Genomic DNA, 20,578 nt, shown 5'->3' on the forward strand with positions numbered 1-20,578 from the left:
TCTAGTTAAATATCTCCTCTAGAAAAATAATAGCAGGTTTACACATAAACTATATAATTTAAATAAACAACTCTGCATGGGAAAACTCTAAATGACAGCCCAGCTGCCAAAAAATAAGCTACACTGGAAATTAGGTCTGAAAGATTCAGGAGTGTCCTTTGTCCTTCTTAGTATACCTTTTAAAGCAATGAGGCTCACCTTACTCCATTTCAAATGTTTCCTTACACCCCTAGAAATACAACAACTCAAAAAATTAATTAATATGAAGAATTAAACAAGTGAATTAAAATATTTTTTTAGTTGCAAAAATGTTCTGTGAAAGAGAAAGCAAAAAAGCAATGAGCTCTCTATTCCACAGAAACAATGGTTTCTTTTCTTTCATGCATAGTCATGTGGTGCTTAGGTAGCATGCACAATATTGAGTATGAAGTAAATAAACACCTAAGCCGCTGCTGTCAAAAAGACAGAAAATACTATAAAGCTACATATGACGCTCAGATTCCAAGAAATGATTCTCAGTGTCATAGAGAAAGAGAGCTGCAGTATCACTCAGCCGTTTCTGTTAACTTGAAATGCAAGCCGACCGAATATGCCAAGCCATTTACAGGGAAATGAGTCCTTTTCTAGAAAGCAACTTATATATAATATGGTACCTTAACGCTTTGCTTTAGCAATGTCCAAGGACTCTCTTGGCTGCTAATATAATAAGCAGGAAACTTAGAAAGGAAACTTAGAGATAGGCATATGCTAAAGACACAGATTGCAGAATGAACAAAAACCATTCCATATGCAGCATATAGGTGATGTCAGTAAGGAGGAGCTGGAGACGGATATTAAGACCTTTCACATGTGTTTCATGGTTCATCTATTTCATAGAACAATACTATGTCAAGTGTTGTTTGTTTGTTTGTTGTTGTTCTTAGCTAGGGCATTTTATTTTTTATTATTTTTACTTAAATTTTAGTTAATATACAGTGAAATATTGTTTCAGGGGTAGAATTCAGTGATTCATCACTGACATACAATACCCAGTGCTCATCCCAACAAGTGCCCTCCTCAGTACCCATTACCCTTCCAGACCATATCCCACCCACGTCCTTCTGTCAACCCTGATTGTTCTCTATCATTAGGAGCCTCTTGTTTTTATGTTTTAAAACTCATCCTCTACAGATTCTTTTGTGGTCTCTACAAGGATCCCAAGTAAAGAATCCTTTGAAATACTAGATTTCTGCATTCTCTGAATGTCCCAAAATAAGCACAACTACAGAACAGTCACAGCATCCTTAGGGTGCTGACTTATGAAAGCTACACATGCTCATGGTAGAAATTAAGAAAATATATATAAACACAATTAAGAAAGTAAAATGATCTGTATTTTCTTCAGCTGGAAATGTTGGTGTAAATCTCTCCTATCTTTTTTTGCTATGTATATTTATTTCTGTTAACTTACAATATTAACAAAGTAGATACTTATGACTGAAAGCACCGATCCATTCATTAAATGCAAATATTATATATTGATGCCATTTATTTCTTAACAGTATACAATCCTATGTATCATTTAATTTTTTTTAAATAGCATGTTAATAAACGACGACCCCCTACACATATGAACAAGTAAATGAGTGATGGAAACATTGCTAAGAGGAACAATATGATACCTTTAAAATATGCACACATATATGTTTTCCTCATATATATATATATATTTATGAGAAAGAAAACCTCTGCCTGGATTGTTTGCAATGAATAGAATAATACTTTTAGAAAGCTGTTTGGGATTAATAAAATTATAATTCACCAATAAAGATTTTAGATCTAATATTACAAGTTATATAACAAAATTAAATCTATAAATGTCTCAATCATATAAATAGCAAGAAAATGACATGAGGTGGACCATATTCAGATGAAGTAATATCCAAAATGACTGAAAAATGCTACTTAGTATACATATAATCTGCAACTAGAAAAATATATGTATAGAGTTCATTAAAACTTCAGGAGATGGGGCACCTGAGTGGATCAGTTGGTTAAGCACTGACTTTGGCTCAGGTCAGGATCTCAAAGTTCATGGGTTCAAGCCCTGTGTTGGGATCTGTGCTGACAGCTCAGAGCCTGGAGCCTGCTTTGGATTCTGTGTCTCCCTCTCTCTCTGCCCCCCCTCCCCCCCCCCCCCCCGCACTCATGTTCTGTGTCTGTCTCTCAAAAATAAATAACATTATAAAAAATTTTAAAAAAAAACAAACTTCAGGAGACTATTGTCAATAATGCTGCTTTGTTGGTTATTGGTCTATTGAAGCTTTCTATTTCTTCCTGTTTCAGTTTTGGTAGTTTATATGTTTGTAGAAATTTATCCATTTCTTCTAAGTTGTCCAATTTGTTGAGATACAGTTTTTCATAATATTCTCTTATAATTGTATTTCTCTGATGTTGGTGGTTATTTATCCTCTCTCATTTGTGATTTTATTTATTTGAATCCTTTCTCTTTCCTTTTTTGATAAATCTGGCTAGAGGTTTATCAATTTTATTAATTTTTAAAAGAACCAGCTCCTGGTTTCATTGATCTGTTGTTCTATTGTTTTTTGTGTGTTTTTTTGTTTTGTTTTGTTTTTAGTTTCTACACAATTTATTTCTGCTGATTGGAATTTAAGTAAAAACTTTAAAAAAATAAAATAAAACTTCAGAAGGCATCAAGGTTCCAAAATTTCTAGGAGGGAAGTAATCCACGTTCTGGGATGTGAAATTGTTAGCATGTGCCATGGTCTGCTTAAAACTTTGACAGTAAATATAGGAGGAAACACAACATATCTTGCTGCAACATGAAAGAATATTGAATATTTGGGAAGATAATTAAGAATATGTGTTATTTTCCTGAACAGGTCTTTAGAACCTGAGATTGGTCTATTATAAAACTCTTCATTGATAGTATATTCATTTGAAAGAGGGGAAATAGCTTTAAGGTAGCAAAGATCAAGCTAATTATTTTTGGAGTCAGTACATCAGTGGACTTCAAGAAAAATCCCATAATTCTCTAGAATCCTAAACATCTTTCTTTTGTGGGGAAGGAAAATTAATCTCCTATTCCTTGAGTTAAATTTTGTAAAAATGAGTATCTTTCCATAGTTGAGGACATTAAAATATGTTTAATTTATTACGTTGAACATGATTTCATAGAAAAATTACATCAAAAATTTTTCTAAATCTGTGCAATGCTCTTATTCACTTATTGTCACTCTATGCTTATCTTATGTTTGAAATCTTATTTCCTTCAAGAAAGATTTTATTCCTTCAATTCATGAATCAATATTTGGTCAAAGCATTTAAGAACTGCCAAAGGATATATGTTTAACCATATAGCAGATTTCATTAATGAATGATCTTCAATTTACATTGAAAGAATAGTTTTTGCCTTAACAAGAATTAAGTGATTGATGAATAAATTAATGCAATGTTGATTAAATATATTAGAAATTGTGGGATGAGGTTACATATAGTGTTTAAGTTTTCCCTTCATTGACAATAGATTAAAACATTGAAACATCCACATAGCTTTGAGGTTGTGCATTAAGTCAATTCAAATTCCCTTCCTACTAGACACTTGCTCTCAGGAATCATCAGAGAAATACTTCAGAGCATGGCTGACATCACTGAGTGATGATGTGGTGTAAAAGAAAGTTATGGGAATAAATATGTGGCTGCCTCCAAAACACTTGAGTTGAGCAATTCCTTATTCCAGGCTTCAAACCTCCCTGATGAAGCAATGGAAATCAATCATTTCCTCAGCATGAAGGTTGACCTTCAGAAAAGGGTTGAATGATTTGCTGCAACTTTATAAAGAGGTGCAAAGAGACCTTCATTAATAGTCCATTCAGATTATAAGTCATGTTTTTTCCTAAAGTGATCTTGAAAGAACCTTCAAAGGAACAGAGATCAGAATCTGATTAAAATAGCATCTGATTAGCCATTCTTGACTCAGTCTTTCCAAAATTTCCACAAATATATACTAATGAACACACATAAATAGATGAAATCTCATCAAAATATTGAGAAATAATAATGATAATTCTCCCACTAGACTCTTGAAGGAAATTCTACTAAATTCATGATCAGTATAGTTGAATAAAGAATCACAAGTGTTAGAAAAATTATTATTTAATGCCTGAGACCAAACCTGTCCCCCAGAAAGAAGGTAAGGAAACCCACTCTTTTGCCACTACATGAATAGTGATTCAAGGGCTCAGGATAGCCTTTTCTCTATATATACACCCAGAATTATCAACTGAAGTGAGTATTCAAACATACTTTCCTGAACCCAACCCAAGAAGTATTAAGTAAAAATATATATAAGTTTAAAACATAGAAATCAACATTTTCAGTAAACATCCTGGATGATTCTTTAGCACATTAAAGTTTGCAAACCACTATTTTATATCATTATAATTCTTTTTTTTAAGTAAAGTTAAAAAAAAAAGTAATATACAAGTAATATGAACTCTGACCACATGAATATGACAGGAGAAACATTTCTGCTGAATTTTCCCTATCTACCACCACCATTTAGCCCTTAGATTCCATTTATATATAGATTTCATGAAGACTTTCTCTATTAATGTTGACATGGAGACTCCATAAGGAATCTTTTTTTTTTTTAATACTTCTAGGTAAAGCCCAATCAATCTGGCATTCGAGTCCTAAGAAACAATTAATTTCGCATTAGGCTACAGAGAATAAAAATTAAAAGATCATCTGAAAGTATTTGCCTCGACAGAAGATATGAATTTGTCAGAAATCCGTTTTAAGATCAGGAGTAGCAATTTCTTATTGTGTAAGGTAGGAAGTGAGGTTGGTGGATGTTCCACTCCGATTAACAAAATTAGAAGAGCCAGCTATCCCTTAATTTTATAAAAAGGTTATTTACCCAATACTTAGTCATGGAGAAAAAAATACATAAAACTTTCCTCACGATCAAGTGGGTTTTTAAAACTACCTAAGACTATGATCACATATTTGCAGAGACACAGTAAAAGAGCTAAGACCCTGGGATCTTCATCTCTAGACCATATCTATACCCTTTCAACTACAGTTGTTGTGATTTCACTGAAAACATACTTTAGAAAATCCATCAAATGTGAAGTTCTTGGTATGACAAAGTATTAGCCAAACTTCAGATCATGTTTGTATAGCTCACCCACACTTTATCCATGCAGTCCTGGTTAAAGCATTTCAAACTAGTTCATAAAAATAAGTGCATCTATAAGCACCCTGGGGAAAAAAAATGTTTACTGAGACAATTTTCAGAGATGGATCCCTCTGATAAGAAAGATTGTGATGAAACTTTTCTGAGGAGGTTTCAGTCAGTCAACGATGTGGAGCAGTTGGAATGCCATTGTTCCCTTTAACTGGAGGGAACACTAGTTTGTGGACAGGAAATGCAGTCAGGATACTTCAATGACAGAATGTGCTATTCTAAATGAGAGCAGCATCTCCCCCTGCATCACTCCCCTGGTTGGCCCTGAAACCAAGAGGACCAGGAGAAGAACTAGAGGGAATAAACAGATAAACAGATGCAAAGCTAATCCCTCCCACCACCACCCCCCAAAAAACAACAAAAAAATATACACCAAAACTCTGTATTTGGTAACATCATTAAAGAAGTAAATCATTAAATCTAAAATCAAATTTAAAATAAAATCATTAAAGAAGTAAAATTAACTTTATATTAATTTTACATGAATATTTTCAACAAACATCTCCAAACGTATCTTTGGATCAATCCAACTAATCATTTGAGAATCAGAAGTGGAAATTTTAAAACTGATTCATGTCCATGGGTAAGAAGATTTGTATTCATGAAAGACATGTAACTTAGATGAATTATATGTTTTCTCAGACTGGTTCAAGCATTGTCTGAATTTAAAACAGGCTCAAAATTGGTGCCTCTTAAATGTGAGTTGGGTTCTCTTTACTATAGGAAGACCTCATAAATCTATGTGTGTGTGAGATTAGTAACTGGGAGTGCATAATAAGTACCTGAATGAATAAAAAAGAAATATAATCTGTAGGGAGAAGGCAGAAAGGGCAGGAATACTTGTACAGAATTAGGACAATGAATGTGTTTAAACCAGCACAACCTTTTCACACCCCTTCAACTACAGTTGCAAACTACAATGCATCAAAAAAATGAGGTTAAATGGAGAGCTATGTTAACCATTTAAAAAAAAGATTTATCACTATAAATGCTTTGAATGCTCTTAAATGTATTTTGATGACTTTTGAGCCCCAGAATATGAATAAAATACATAAATGTGGATATAAAGCAAATATATATGTGTATATGATAAATATTTGCTTAAAGGTTAATTAACTTAATTGAGGAGATAAAGAAAACTTTCCTAGAGAAGGCCCAAGTGAGATTTCTCTTGAAAGATCGGTAACATTTCAACATAGAGAGTTGACAGATTTCAGAAAATGGAAACAACACAAGTAAAGACATGGATAAAGGGGCGCCTGGGTGGCGCAGTCGGTTGAGCGTCTGACTTCAGCCAGGTCACGATCTCGCGGTCTGTGAGTTCGAGCCCCGCGTCAGGCTCTGGGCTGATGGCTCGGAGCCTGGAGCCTGTTTCCGATTCTGTGTCTCCCTCTCTCTCTGCCCCTCCCCCGTTCATGCTCTGTCTCTCTCTGTCCCAAAAATAAATAAAAAACGTTGAAAAAAAATTTTGAAAAAAAAGAAAAAAAAAAAAGACATGGATAAGGAAAAATGGAGCTTGGAAAAGTAATTCCAAGGAGAGGAATGTGAGATAAGGCTAAAAATATGCACATGTGACTTAATTCAGTGAAGCAAAATAATCAAAGGTTGGGACCGTGGAGACGTGCAAGTAACTTTCACAGATCCCAGCTAATAGGTATAGCTATCCTCAGAAGGTAGCCAGCTGAGCTCTGTGCTCAGGGAAGATCTACCAGCTTAGACAGGTGAATAGGTTAAAATGGAAGAATGCTGTAAGAGAGATGCAGAGGTAAGAGCTGAACTGATAAGTAGAGCCATTTTTGTCCAGACACAGCAGGGAAAAATTAGCATCAGGGTGAAAAGTGTTATGGTATATATTACAAGTGGGAACTGGGAGAAACTCCCCGGGAAATCAGCCTGTCAGCAAGGGTCAGTTTAAACCATGGAGCCCATATCTCTTTGGTCTTATCTTGTACAACTTGATGTGCTCTTCTCAAGGATTCTTACTTGGCAAGATTTTTTGGAATAATCGTGTTATTATATTTTTCCTATTACTATAAGATTCTAGTGACTCTCTGTACAATTTGTTGTCAGATCCATGAGCACTCTGGAATTAGAGTTACTATGAACTAATGACAATTATAAATACAATAATGGCTATAATATCAGAATCATTTGATTTGGGAATACAAGTGTTGGTTTGTATCAACTTAGTTAAAATTTAATGGAATTCGATCATCGATGGTAAGCCCCATACATCTCATCAATTTGTGCCTGGGGACAGTAATCTGGGTAGGATTCTTAAGTTTCTTTTATCTCAGAGATACTTTCTTAACCCTCAGATCCCCTAAATTTTACTTTATTTCTGTATTCTTCTTCACAGGGAAAACTATACAATAATTTGTCTACATGTTACATAATTTTTCAGTTTCAATCACAAAGATCTATCTGTTGTATTTCTTAGCGCTCTTTCCTAATTATGCATAGCTCTCTATCCTCCAGCTCTATCCTTCATATGGGCCTAATTCCATCCTATCCTTTAGGACTCACTTAGACATCACATCCTGCAGTCTCCTAATGCACCCTATTTTCCACATTATACAACTCACCACTCTTTGTTGTAATTGCCTCTTTGGACCACTACCAGTCTCTTAATTCCAAGAGGGCAGGGGCAGGATCTGTCTTATTCACTAGGGAATTTTCATCTCCTAAACAGTAGTGTCACGCAATAATGGGTTTTTTCGGTGTATTTATTTTGAGAGAGAGAGAGAGAGAGCACATGCACATGAGCAGGGGAAGGACAGAGAAAGAAGGAGAGAGAATCCCAAGCAGGCTCTTCACTGATAGCGTGGAGCCTAAAGTGGGGCTCAATCTCACAAACCGTGAGATCATGACTTGAGCTGAAATCAAGAGTTGGATGCTTAACCGACTGACCCACCCATGTGTCCCTAAATGTTTTTTTAACTAAATGAATAAAAGAGTGGGGACACAGAAAGGTCCATAAGGTGTGAGTGACTATATTCTGCTCAGCATCAATCAAAACAAGTTATCGATTCCAATAATGTAATGAACTTTCAGAATATAATGACCATAAAGGACAGAAAACAGACAATAATTAAAACACACACATACAAACCATAAAGTGAAAGGCTTCAAATCACAAGTGGCTTAATTACATTTTTTTTTTGCTTTGGGTAAATCAAAAGGCTTTTCAAGCTCTACTACAATTATTATAAAAGATTCTAAATATTAAGTGCTAGATCTAAGAATAAGTAAGCTGAAGTAACTGAGTGTGAATAGGAACAAACACTATCAAGTCTTCCTTAAGAAATGTCATTTAAAGGTCAGCCTTGCTCTTTGCTTTTATTTTCTTTGGATTTAACAAACCAAACATTATTGTAAGCCATTTCCCAGAAAATGAAAGCAATCAACTCAAAACTCAAAGTCCATTAAAGAAGATTAAAAAGTGTACACTTTTACCATGTATCATATGCTATTTTCACCATAGGCCATACTTTGATAACTTGTGTTTTTGTCTCTAAGTCCTCATCAGTGAAGTTCTAACATGTAAGATACTAGAATATAGGTTATTTCATCAGGAGTCTTGGTTAGATGAGGAATTAGGAAGCTGCTCACCAATTCAAGAGTTTACACAAGTTATTCCTGACAAAGTACAATGAATTCTTGACTCTAACAGACCGTGCACACTCATTTAGATTTTCAGTGACTTGGTCTATAGCCTCATTCAGATGTTACACTCATGTATTCAGATATTACTTTCAAAGATTGCCATTCATTTCATATATATTGGAGTAGGCATTCCCACACATAAAGACCTGAAAACAAACCTTAAGTTTTTTGAAATTCAATTTTCTCCTAAAACACTCATTAGAAACCTGTTGGAGTACTAGCCCTTTTATATCACCTTGTACCACATCATGAGGATAACAGCGGGTCTGTGCTGCACATGTTACATAATACCAAACATTATACATGTAATTTGGTAAAATCACTGTATACTCCAGGGAACAGTCTTAACCTTTATCTTATGTTCTTACAGCTAGTGTGTCACCCATAGATCTATAGTCTCTCAAAGTTCTAAGAGTATTAGATAGAAACCTGCTGTTTATGCTAATTAAAGGCCATTGCTTCTGCTAACTTCAGTTACCTTCCATAACTCACACTTATTAGCAAGTACATTCACTTACGTTCTAGGTGTTTGATTTGTGGTTAAACATTTTTCATACATTATAGTTACAATAGTTAAAATTACTGACCTTTAGAGCTAAGTGAATTTGACCTGGGATAGAGGAAGCTATTCATTCCTAGATTAAGCAAGCATAATTTTTAAAAGTATGACAGTCAAATATTACAGAATAGTTTGAAGCTTTGGGGAATGAAGGCAAGAGGATTTTAAATCTCTGTATTTAAATAAAGGTCTCATGGCTTCTGCACCCTGATTAAATTAAATCAGCTGCCTGTAAAACATACTTGCATGCTTAGCATTACCAATTTACTTTCTACTTGGCACACTCTGAAATGTGTCATATCGAAAACTAGCGTAATTCTAATTGACATTGACCTGTGTCAACTATGGATTAGCAGTTTTGCTTCAGCGATTGCGTCAAGAGTGTGCAATGCCTAATTGCCATAATTTTATTTTAATACAGGCTGCAGCTAAACTAAACCAGCTAAAAATGGCAATGTACCCTTTGAATGAGCTCTTATTCACTTAACTATTTACAAATGAAAGCTAGGAAACAATGTGGAAAGAGGTGAAGACAATTGGATTCAGAATTCAGAACCTAATACTGGATTTGTTATGAACTTGCATGGCCTTGAATGAGACATTTTATATTTCAAGGCCTCACTTTCCACATCTTTAAAATATGGGATGGATTGAACTATTCTTAAAGTCCTCTATAGCCCTAAAATGTCCTGACTTTCAATCAATTACTAAGATTGCGTTTTTAAATTCAACAAGGAAATCACAATATATTCTGTTTCTTGAACATGGTTTATTTCTGCTGGAAGCTGTGCATTTGCTCAAAGATCTGTCATTTTGATCATATTTTTATGCAAATTTTATGTGCATGTAGCGATTATTTTAATACAAATAGGTACTCTGGGGGTAAGATTCTACTGGTTTATCAAATAAAATTTTTTTTAATTTGAATGTTTGAGTGTAATACCCCTAAAGTCATTGCTGGTCGAATGGCATCTAGTCAATTGACAAATTTCTAACACCTGATCCAAATAAACATCTGCAGAGGAACTTTAATTCAGAGGCAGGTTGGAGGTTTTGTTATTGTTTTCCTTGTTGTTTTGACAACTTTTGTTGGCATGGTGATAGAAGTGCTTTTGTTTCAGGGTGACATTGACATGGATCTGCTTAAATAAATTAGCATTCCAACATCAGGTTGACATTTGGTTGGAATAACAAGTTCATGTCAGTGTGAACTGACCCAAATAATTCCACTAAAGTTCATGAAAAATACAAGATATATTATTATGTATGCTTGCTACCAAAATGGGGTAGTAGCATTGGATTGACATCCATTGCCCTACATCTGATCTTCTGTGTGTGCATGTACTGAATACTAATAGCATAGAGAGAAAACGTAGGTAAAGAGAAGGAACAGAAGCAGTGTTATTTATGAAGATGTGATTACTGGCACTTTTTCAAAAAGCTATTTTCAGTGGAGATGTTACAGGGCAAATATAAAATCCTTTTACCTAGTTTACCAGACCATTCATGTTCTGACCCTTGCCCAACTCTTCAGCCTTGCTGTCTATTTCTTCACTTCTCATTTTGACTCAGCCCCACTAACCTATTTTATTTATCATTTTCTGAATATGTCTTCCTTTCATGACTCCGAGACTACTTGCTATTTTCTCTGCCAAGTGTGTCCTCCCTTTCTTGTTCACCTGGCAAAATCCTCTTATTCCTCTCAATCACTGCTCCAACATGACTTTCTTCATCCACTATTTGAGCAATACTTACCACATACGTTCATGTGTAAGAGGCTGGTATAGATGCTAGGAATGGTTCTGAAAGCTTACAGTGCAATGAAATAAGCCAGCAATTTATAAATAGTGTAAGAGTTTGTGAGGGGGAAATATAAAATGTTATAAGGAGGCACAAGTCACCCAAATGGGTAGAGGCTGGGAAGGTGTCCCACTCAGACCCACCCTTCAAGACTGAGACGATTGTTCACCCATCTTCTGGGAGTGTTGGTGTCAAGAAGACCTTCCTCTGCCCTTCAAGGTCCTTCTAGTTGGACTTAGAATCAAATTGATATGAGCTAGATTAACAGGAGAAAATCAAGCTTAATAGGCATTCATGTGGGGAATCCACAAACATGAAATTCCAAAGATAATGAGGCAACATGAAGCTTATATGAGCTAAGGAGAGGTAGGGCCTGAGGATATAAGGAGAGGAAGGCCATTAGCGCAAAGGTGAAAGGAGATGTTTTGCAGGTAAGTTTTTTAAGTAAAGGGAAGACTCTGCTAATAGCTTCCTTCCAGGTATAGGCTCTCCTTTCCATGTGAATTTAGACAGTTATGGACCAAGAAGAGAGCTTTTCTTGTATCTTCTGGTTTTTTTTTTTTTTTTAATTCAAAGTATTCATACTAAAGTGGCCCATCTTGCCCTTCGTCCCTACATTTGCAAGGGACGGCTCACAGCTGAGACCATTTTTGAGAATTTCAAATGGCAAAGGGAGCTTTCTTGTCTAAATTTACACCCCCTTCCCTGCATCAGTTCAATGTGGAGTAGAAGGATACCAAGACCTGGCTGACCTCTTTGCATCAATCTCTAGCCATTACAACTTTCATTAAGATTATCAGAAACCTCTGATAAAAATGGGATCACAGTGCAATTTGTGCCCAGCCTAGTTTCCCCACACTTTTGAAGATATTGATCCTGACAATATTCTGCAATAAACCTCCACAAGCAACTTTCCACATTGGAGTTGTTTACCTGGGAACATGACCTAAGACAGAGGAAGGGTTTACAAGAGGACATTAACATCTGGGATAACAGTTAAAGGGTAAGTAACAGTTAACTAGGTGAAGAAAATTGGGAAAAATTCTATATAAAGAGAAACACATGCATAAATTCACAGGCAAGGAAGGGAAAGTGTGTTTTATTTTGTTTGGTGTTTGACTATGAAATTTTGACTACTCATAGAGGGTAAGGTGATCAGCAAAGAGAGATGAGGCTAGATCTTGTGGTAAAACCTGAATCTGAGGCCACCTTGATCTTCATAATTAGCATGGTGATCTTTAATAGGTATTCTTAAGTTCATATGATTGATTTACTAACCCTCATATCTATAAATCTTACATTTTTTTTCCAGGAGGACAATAGAAAGCCCTTGAACATTACAGAGCAGGAATTAAACCTTTTACATAACCCTCACACACTGAAAGCTGTAAATAGCCACTACTAAATTTACACAGGATCAGGAAATGTTACAGACCACTGCACCCCCTCACTGATCACCAACGCCATGTCCCTTTAAAACTCTCTTGGCACTGCGGAAACTTGGATTTGGCTTTTGGACAAGAGTCCTCCTTCTCTCCAGATGACTGGCCTCTTGAATAAAGTTTATGTACCTTTTCACGCAACACTCTTGAGTATTGGCCTTTGGAGCAATGGACAGCTGAACTTGGGGTTCAGTAACAAATCCTGAAAGGCAATCACATAAGACAGTTGTAACTTAGACTGACGCTCTCTGAGGCTGAACCCACTATTATGCAGGGTTTGTTATATCTTTGCGTATAGAATATAGATACCCCTAGCGCCTGGGTGGCTCAGTGGGTTGAGCGTCCGACTTCGGCTCAGGTCATGATCTCGCGGTCCGTGAGTTCGAGCCCCGCGTCAGGCTCTGTGCTGACTGCTCAGAGCCTGGAGCCTGTTTCAGATTCTGTGTCTCCCTCTCTCTCTGACCCTCCCCCGTTCATGCTCTATCTCTCTCTGTCTCAAAAATAAATAAACGTTAAAAAAATTTTTATAAAAATAAAAAAAAGAATCTAGATACCCCTTAAATTCCTATGTTAAGGAATGCATTTTTTGCTAAATATGTTATAGAACTCCAAGGGGGGCTCTTTAATGCATACCACATAGCAAACAGACTCACAAATTTCTTCTTTCTTATGTTCCTATCTGTAACCATTTTAAACATTTAAAAATATTTCCATAGGTTCATTGGTATTCCTCCCAACAATAGCTAAAGCTGATTCCTCTCCCCTTGAATGTAGGCTACAAGTAGTGACTCCCTTAATAATAGAATATAGAATAATAGAATGTGACAGAGGTTCTGCTATGTGACTTCTGAGGCTAGGGTGAATAGCTTCTGAGTGTCAATATAGCTAGTGGTTAAAAGGATAGCTCTGCTTTGTTCTCCTCTTGGATCACTTATTCTAACGGAAGGAAGTCACTATGTTTTGAGGACATTCAGTGAGCCCTAGAGAGAGCCCACCTAGAGAGGACCCACTATGTCCCTCTTCCCATCCCATTTCTCCCTATTGGCAGCCTCAAGTCTGACAGCTAAGGCTCCAGACACTGTGAAGCAGAAATAAGCTCTCCACAGCATATCTGTCTAAATTCCTGATCCACAGAAACCATGAGATAATAAATGGCTGCTGGTGCTTTTAAAGTACAACTTTTTGGGGTGATTGATTTCACACTAGTACGTTAATGCACTTTCCCAAGTCCCTCTAGTCATTCAAACATCTCAGAGTTCTCTTTGTTTCTCTTGTTTGGATCTACTAAGCATTACCCACTCCAGCTCCTTTATTTTTATTTTTTTCTATATATACCCAGAAGTGAAATTGCTGGATTGTATGTTAAAGATCCATTTGTATCTCATCACCCCTCTTGAAAGGAGTCTTTCTGCTCACCATACTCAACTGTCTAGATTCACACAGCTAGTAAGTGAGTTTTCCATAATTAAAACTGTGGCTAAACTCAGTCATTGTGATAGACTGCTTCACCTACCCCACACTATGAAGTGCAGTTGAAGAACTTTAAGCAGAGGAATGTATTCAGCATTGTACTGAATATGCTAGTCAGTGACATCAGATAAGAAAAAGAAATGAGGTATAAAAACAATTAAAGAAAGAGAAAAAGTGATCCTGCATGGAGATGCAAGGCATCTCTACATAGACATTTATTGATTCAGTCCCCAGCTTTAAAACCAACAATTAAACAATTTCCAAAACCCACTGGTAAGCAGGGCTATGGGTAGAAAGAACTACTATTATCCCGACTCCTTATATTTTATGTTTCTCAAAATATGTGGATTTTTTTAGGTAATCTTGGTTGTGGTTAGGAAATTCAGAATCAGTAGTGCACTTAGGATGGAGTATATGCAGAGATATCCTTGTTTAATTAGATGAGAGTTTCTATACGGTTTTTGTTTCTATGTTCTATGAACCCCCACTCACTTTTTATTAAAATTCTATCCCTGACTGATTACAGTAAAAACCTTGGCTCATTAAAAGCATTTCTACTGACTTTTGGATCAAGCAACAGGGCAGATTAAATTAACATGGTCCCCTTCACCCTCTAACACAAAGAAATATTGGATAGAATGCGGAGACAACAATAAAAACAAAGAGAAATAAGTAACTTGAGTTTTAAAAGAGAGAGAAGAAATTCTTTTTTTAATCTTTTCTTTTGGAACTCATTGTGTATATTTGTTGTTATGGTTGCCAAAAATGAAAATGAAAGCAAGATGAAGTAACATCTCAGGGGGGATTTAGTTAGAAGAGGGCCCAACAAGAGCATGAGGTCTTAACACTCATCTGAGGACATGGAACCATTTGAGGCAAGGAGCTGTGACTGAAAATCCCGCAAAAATCCAGAATCTTAAAAGGTCTGCCTGTTCACTGACAGAACTAAATCGACAGCTCACTTACAAGCCAGGGAAATGATAAGCCATTTACTTAAAAATGCCTGGGTTGGGGGTACAGGAACTGGGAATAGCCTGCACCTAAAAACAAGTTTAATGGTCATATTTAGATTAAATAAATTATTTAGGAATTTCCAAACTAAGAAATTAACATGAAAACAACTCCCACAGAGGGCACCTAATCGCCCCAACCAGCCTGGATTCCTAACGTAGGCCAGTACGAACTCCTGGGACCCTCTGGGAGGCGCCTGATTCTGCCATCAAAGATAGCTAGTATCCCTATATTTTGGAAAGAAAGCAACAAACTTCTCAATAATCCACCAGTGAAATAAAATAAATAAATAAATAAATAAACTTCTGAATCAATGCAAACATTAAGGATCCCAGCAAGAAGAAAAATGTAAAACTTTTTAAAAAAAATAATGATTTCTTGGGGCACCTGGGTGGCCCAAGCAGTTTAGCATTGGACTCTTGATTTTGGCTCGGGTCATGATCTCATGGTAGTGAGATCAAGTCCCACATCAGGCTCCACACTGAGCGTGAAGCCTACTTAAGATTCTCTCTCTCTCTCTCTCTCTCTCTCTCTCTCTCTCTCTCTTCTCTTAACCCTCTCCCCCACTCGCACTCTCCCTTTCTCAAAAAAATAATAAAATAAAACAAAACAAAACAAAACAAAATAAAATAAAAAATGATTTCTCAACGAGGGGCACACCAAAAATAGAAATAATTCATCCTAACCGATATTCTCCAGATACATGAATAAAAGATTAGTATGTCTTGAAAACTAAATTGAAAGAAAATCTGAGACTATGAAATAAGTATTTCAAAATTTAGTGGATAAAAAAGGAATTGATATAAGGGAAATGAACAGGCAGTTTTGTAAAAGAAAATCTGAATGCTTTATACTTCTTGAAATTAACAGTTCAGTGATAGAGGGGTGCCTGGCTGGCTCAGTCAGTAGAGTATGTGACTCTTAGTCTCAGGGTTGTGAGTTCAAGCCCCATGATGGATGTGGAGCCTACATAAATAAATAAATAAATAAATAAATAAATCCATGAAAGAGTTAGATTAGATATGACAATTTGCAAACTGAAAAAAAAAGAAAAAGAAAAAGAAAAAGAAAAGATATGAGGACAACACATAAAGAGCAAGACAGAAATGTCCCAGAAGAGAGGACTGAGAGTGCTCAGCTAGAACTTACATTGAGGTAATACCTTCTGTACAACCTTTAAGGTTATATAGCCCTGGCAGTTGATATGAAAGTTCAAAAATTGCAAGGCAGTTGATGTAACCCCACCCACTACCCTACTATTGGTATAGTACATCCCTCCAGCAGACGTGCTATGCAACAACATGAAACATACAAAGAATAGGCATGACTATTTTTTAGGTTTTAGTGCTAGAAGGATTTAATAGCAGCCTATTAAGTACAGTACAATAGTAGCTCATGTTATAGAAATGTACTAAATGTTCTGTGCCTAACTAAAATCTGACATTTGAACAGTGGTTGCTAGAAACCCTGAGACTGATCTGCCTAAATATATCAATCTTCATCAAAAGAAGAGGCTATTCTGGTACAGATGAGGAAAGCAAATTAAAATAACCACCATGTTACACAAAAGAGTATCAGCGTGTAATGCAAAATCAAGAAGCATAAATGTATACACAAGATAGGAAGAAAAATAATACCCTTAACTGAATTTGCCCAAAAAATTCTCTAATAGTTTCTTGGGGGCAGAATTGGAAGTTATTACCATGTTGGAAAGCTGCTACTATATTAAGAAACATTTTATATACTGATGTAAAATGCAGATGTATATCATATAATTTATGCTTTCTTCTGTTATACTTTTATATTAATCAGCATTATCTGTTTTATTGCATTATTTGCTTTGAGCTCAAAATAAGTTCTTCTGCTATTACTAAATAAAATAACTAGACAAAATGAAAATTACAACTTTCTGTTTCTCAGAAAGAGCCAGTTCAGGTAATCTTATCACACTTGTCTCATAATCCTCACCTGTAACCTGAGTCCTTTAAATGTATCATTAGTAAATAGAGTGACAACATAAACTTTTCTATGAAATATACTCCTCTGTGAAAATATTAAGAATAGCAAAATGTGGAGTGCCTGCATTAGTTGAAAGAGCATGTGGCTCTTGATCTTGGGATCATGAGTTTAAGCCCCACACTGGGTGTAGAGATTACTTTAAATAAATAAATAAATACATAAATACATAAATACATAAATAAATTAAAAAAACTTAAAAAATAAAGAATGGAAAAATGAAAATCATCAAGGACTTATCCACTGACACATTAATGAATATATCATTTCTCATTGAGATTATATTGAAATAATTGATTATTTCATATTTATAAAAGAAAATATCTTTGGGTTGTTACTAATGAACTCATTATGCATCAGGTAAAGAAAAATGAATGTGCTATACAATGGATGGAAAAGACAAACTCACTATGAAATGACAAACCATCCTGTTATATTGTCTTTAAAGAGATAATTATCTCTATCTTTAAAATATCTTTAAAGTACATGAAATCATCAGTGGTTTGACTCCATTTGGCAATTGAGGAGAGGCTTTGGTGTTTATAGGTAGAGTAATGAATAAAATATTCTCAAAAATAAAGAGTATGCCAAGTAAAGTGGGAAATGGCAAACTGAGATCTCGGGATCATATAGAGCAGGCCTGTGGGTAGTCAGTCCTCTGAATTGTCTTCAAGTATTATCCTCAGATTTCTTTCTGGGCATCTTGGTTCCTCCATTTAAGAATGAAAACTGCTTACATCATGAAACTTGTATTATTTACTTTCTCCATAATTTCTTACTCACCTCCATATTTGTCGAAGTTTTGAATTTCCAGTTAGTAATATTGACTAGGACACTATGATTATTATCCCCATTTTACAGATCAGGAAACTAAGGTTCAAATGCTAAATTGTTTGTCTGAGATCAGATCACAGAGCTTACAAAGGTGTAACAAGATCTAAAAGAGCAAGAGTCAGGTATTTGGATTCCAGCCTTAGCTCTTTCGCTGTGGGCTTTGGATGAGTCATCAAATTCTCTCTGGGCTTTTTTTCAGTTGTCTGTGAAATGAGGTTTTGGACTCTCAGAAATGTTTCTAGGTTTCTTTAAGCCCTAAAATAGTATGAAGGTTCTTAAAGAATATTATGGATAGTGAAGATTTCAGTCATCTGAAAATGGAGTTCCCCCAGATAGGACGGGAGATAGGGGCATTTAGAAGTTGGTAGAGTCCTTTATTTTCGTGCCATGTATTTTCACAAGTTGTCTCCATTTCGTGCAATTACATACATTTTAATGAAGATTAGTTATTAAAAGTATTATAAAGCATGTGTTTTAAAATAATTATATAAAACTCTTTGCACTTTTCCAAATTTGCAAACTCCAAAACATTTTTCTATCAGATCATTAGTTATAATTTTGGTCAGGAAATGTGGTCTCTAATAACTAACTCCCCATGTACAATGCTGGGCCTGTGTGAACATGAAAATAAAAAAGGTATATAAGCTTCTGTAGAGTTTTATGTTTACTTTTATCAACCTGTGTCTCTCCATCTGTGTTGTACATGAGAATTTCTTCCAGGAAGAAAACTCACAGAGGTAAATATATCAGAAACAAAGCAGGATGATTAACAGAATACTCAGAGAGTAGGGACCATAATCGCTAAATACTGCAGTACTGTTCCAACATGAGAAACGATACATACTTGACTGACCTTTTTCCAGAGAATAAAAGAGAAAATATGGAAAGAGAATATAAAAGAGAATAAAAGAGAAAATAAAGAATAACAACCAAAATGCCAGACTGCATTAGATATATGGGGTCTTACTCTCATTCAAATCACTCCAATTTAATGAAATATAGAGGGTTCTCATGCAAGGTGACATGTGTTGAAGCCAAGATTGTATGAAAGAAAGCAACCATAAATAAATATACATGTAAATAATGTAAATATTTATTTATTTTAATATTATGTATTTTATTTGTATGTACAATTGCACGGGATTGCATTGACAGGTGGTGTGAGCCGAACTCCTTAGGAAGAGTCTGGGAGGAGGAGCCTCAGCGCCAGGGCACCCAGGTGTTTCTCATCCCAGGCCTCCCAGGCCAGCCGGCTCCCAAGATCCCGCGAGATCAGGCTTCCACCCGGAAATGTGCCTGCAGCCGCTTGCAGTGCCTCGGACCGATGCTGTTACTTGGCTGTCTCGAAGTTTTCAACACCTAGGAAAAAAACAGTTTCTCTTTCTGGCTTTTATTCTCGATATTCTTTAGCTAAATTTGTTTCACAAATTAAAAAGAAGAAGGAGAAGAAGAAGAAGAAAAAGTGAAGAAGCAGTTTCTTGTTCCTGCTTCTAAGGACACTAGAAATCCAACAGAGAAACCAGGGGACATTGATGACTGGATCTATGTAATAATGGGTGAGTTGCCTGACATCTCTGTATTTATTTTCTTTGGATGTAAAATAGATATAATAATACCTTCCCCGTAAGTAGGGTCATTTTGAAAATTAAAAGTTTTAATAAATGTACGTGGCACATAGTAAGCTCTAAATAAATAGTAAGTGTAATTCTCATGGTGTCATCGTCAGTATCCACAGAGGCAGCAGCATTAGTTGCCATTTATTCCTGTAAATAAGAAATTATCTATTGGATTGTGTAGTTAAGTAACTTATCCCACTGACCTGATAAACACTATTTTATATAATAACCCATAGTCAGCTTTACATCTAGTAGACAAGAGAATTTGAATTGTTTTATGAATTATACTACTTTGTGAAAGTGAGGAAGAGTCACTGAAGCAGATGGGCTACACTTGTTTTCTGTGGAAACCTACCAGGATGGTTCCTGGAGAGAGGAAGATTAGTTAATTCACCCAGAAAACTAAGATATACACATGCAGAACAAAGTGGTACAGTTGCCTTCCAAGTAAATTTTTGTTTTCCTGCCTTGAAACAGACAATTCTGTATGGCCCTAAAGCATACTAATCTCACTGCAAGGAATCATACGTCCTTGACGAATGTCACCCGTCCAGTCTGTTGGGAAACCAGTGACAGTGTGGGCAAGGATAAGACACAAGGGTAAGTGAAAATTGTCTCAATCATTGGAGATAGAAAAGATAGTGTAAAAGAGACATTTTCCTAATATTTAAACTTCTTTCCATGATAAATTGACCTTGCTATGTAAATTATTTTGCTAAAATTTTGGATATGATTTCCTGTTGGCTTATTTAGAATTTTCTCATTTACTATCATAATTAACAATCATCTATACTATAGTTTAGTATTGAAGGTTTTTTTTTCAGGCTTTTTCTACCAGATTTACATTATAAACCATTAGATGGTTTTCTGTATTTCTTCATGCTCTGAAAAGGCAATTATAGTATTAAAAAAT

This window comes from Panthera pardus, unplaced genomic scaffold (assembly GCF_024362965.1).
Source record: "Panthera pardus isolate Hobbes unplaced genomic scaffold, ASM2436296v1 HiC_scaffold_20, whole genome shotgun sequence".
Lineage (NCBI taxonomy): Eukaryota > Metazoa > Chordata > Mammalia > Carnivora > Felidae > Panthera > Panthera pardus.